We start from the raw sequence: 2,500 nt of genomic DNA, 5'->3' as shown, positions 1-2,500 counted from the left end.
TGATGCAGTGTTGTTGTTGCGGTGGTTGCAGGAGTGGGGCGGGGGCGTGATGGCGGGGCGGGGGACGGGAGTGGGGGCGGCCGGCCGGACAGCGGAGACCACTCGGACCTCCTGGTGCTGCAGAGACTGGGACACGACGGCACAGACCTGCCGCGATACCTGGCTTCCGAGGTCAGTGATTCCGGCATGATGGCCAGCTGTCTTGTCTGTCTGTCCGTCCCTGTCTCTGTCTCCCTGTCTCTCTGTCTCTGTCTCTCACTCTGTGTCCGTCTGTCTCTGAGCCGCCCCCCCCTCACCCCCCCCCCCCCCCCCCCCCCAACCCCCCGCCCCTCCTCTCTGCAAACGATTTGTGTATTGACGAGTGTGTGTGTTTGTGTGTGTGTGTGTGAGCATTATGTGTGTGTGAATGCATGTGTGTTTGGTGTTTGTGTGTGTGTGTGTGTACGTGTGTGTGTGCGTGCGCGCTCAAAGGCAAACAGAGAAAGGTGTGTGTGTGTCTGTGGAAATGTGCGCGTTCCCACAGAGAATTGACGGAAAGTGACACACAGAGACACCGCCGTGTGAAATTGAATCAAGAGTATTGTCCGTGTTGAAATCAACAGCGATTTTGACGAGTCTGCTACCAAATACACTGCTATACAGAATGTGATATATACAATTCAGTACAATGCAATATTGTTAAATTACTTTGCAAACTCCCCTCCCCCCGCCGCACCATACCAACACTACCCCCCCTATTCCCCCCCCCCCCCCCCCCACACACACACACACACAGGAGTGACCCCGTCAACTAGTTGTGGTAGTTTGCCTGGGAACAACATTCTTGTCAAGTTGGGCCGACCGAAGTAGTTGGTTCTCGGTGTGTGCCAGAAGTCCATGTTTGGTTGGCGGGGCTGTTAACTTGTTCAGCACAGTGTGTGTGTGTTGGTCTGTGTTGGGCTTTGGTCCCGTTGGCTTTTCTCTGGTGTTGTGTGTTCAAGTCTGTGGGTATAACCGGTGTGTCTGTGGGTAACCGGTGTGTCCCTATGATACTGGTGTGTCCCAGTGGTAACTGGTGTGTCCCTGTGGTAACCGGTGTGTCTGTGGGTAACCGGTGTGTCTGTGGGTAACCGTTGTGTCCCAGTGGTAACCGGTGTGTCCCTATGATACTGGTGTGTCTGTGGGTAACTGGTGTGTCCCTGTGGTAACCGGTGTGTCCCAGTGGTAACCGGTGTGTCCCTGTGGTAACCGGTGTGTCTGTGGGTAACCGGTGTGTTGCAGTGGTAACCAATGTGTCTGTGGGTAACCGGTGTGTCCCTATGGTACTGGTGTGTCTGTGGGTAACCGGTGTGTCTGTAGGTAACCGGTGTGTCTGTGGGTAACCGGTGTGTCTGTGGGTGTGTCTGTGGGTAACCGGTGTGTTTGTGGGTAACCAGTGTCTGTGGGCAACCGGTGTATCCCTGTTGTAACCAGTGTCCCTGTGGGTAAGCGGTGTCTCTGTGTCTGTTTTCATTTTTTATCGGCCTGGGAGTTATGCTGCGTGTATGCGTTTGTTTGTCGGTTGTAAGTGGTGTACATGCCTTCACTGTCTGTGTGTTCCATCTGTCAGAATGATAGAACGAATCTGACCGGCTGCCTTGAAGTGACTGCGCAACTGTAACAAAATTTTCATTTAGATTTTTGACTCACTTGTGTAAACAAAGTGAGTCTATGTTTTAACCCGGTGTTCGGTTGTCTGTGTGTGCGTGTGTGTGTGTCCGTGGTAAACTTTAACATTGACATTTTCTCTGCAAATACTTTGTCAGTTGACACCAAATTTAGCATAAAAATAGGAAAAAATCAGTTCTTCCCAGTCATCTTGTTTAAAACAATATTGCACCTCTGGGATGGGCACAAAAAATAAAAAAGAAGCCTAATTATATGCAAACTGCATTTACTGTTATATTTATATTTTTTGTATTCTCTAACTTGTAAACTTGGCACTTTTACCTCTTATTCTGACACAACAACAAGAGGAGTCATTATTATCATTTTTTGTTCAAACAGGAACTTCTTTTGCTAAGCATGGAATTTTTATTTATTTTGCAACCGTTTTGGTGCAGATAGTAAAAAAGGGAAATTACTCTGTAATTAATGCTAGGGGATTTAATTTATCACAAGTGAGTCTTGAAGGCCTTGCCTCTCTTGTTTTTTTTTTTTGTTTTGTTTTTTTAATGACTGACTACTGGTTCTCTGTTTGGCTATCACTATAGCTGTTCGGTATCTTCTAACGAGGATTTCATTCACAAATTATACGTCAGATTTTAGGCTGCTGGCTCTCGATGTGGCTGTCATTGTAGCAGTTTTCAGTCATCCAGCGAACTCTTTCTGTCAGTCTGCCCAAGTCCTGTCTGACATTTTTCTGTCTCATATGGAAGTGGCTGCAAAAGGGAGACTTGAGAGTGATGGTGATTTCTGTGGATGACAGGGGTGGGGTGGGGGGGGGGATTCCTGTGACCTTACTGGTAAATGTCACACAGAA

The 2,500-nt window shown here is 48.4% G+C and overlaps 1 protein-coding gene across 1 annotated transcript in view; it reads left to right on the top strand.

Annotated features, from left to right (window-relative positions):
* LOC143283002 (protein still life, isoforms C/SIF type 2-like) overlaps positions 1-2,500 on the top strand; it is a 121,832-nt gene that overhangs the window by 39,199 nt on the left and 80,133 nt on the right. The window contains exon 2 of the mRNA XM_076588978.1: positions 32-171. The gene's annotated coding sequence lies outside the window, so the exon portion shown is untranslated. The remainder of the gene's footprint in view (positions 1-31; positions 172-2,500) is intronic.

This window comes from Babylonia areolata, chromosome 6, assembly GCF_041734735.1.
Source record: "Babylonia areolata isolate BAREFJ2019XMU chromosome 6, ASM4173473v1, whole genome shotgun sequence".
In the NCBI taxonomy this organism is placed as follows: Eukaryota; Metazoa; Mollusca; class Gastropoda; order Neogastropoda; family Buccinidae; genus Babylonia; species Babylonia areolata.
This window is presented reverse-complemented; position numbering and strand designations above follow the sequence as displayed.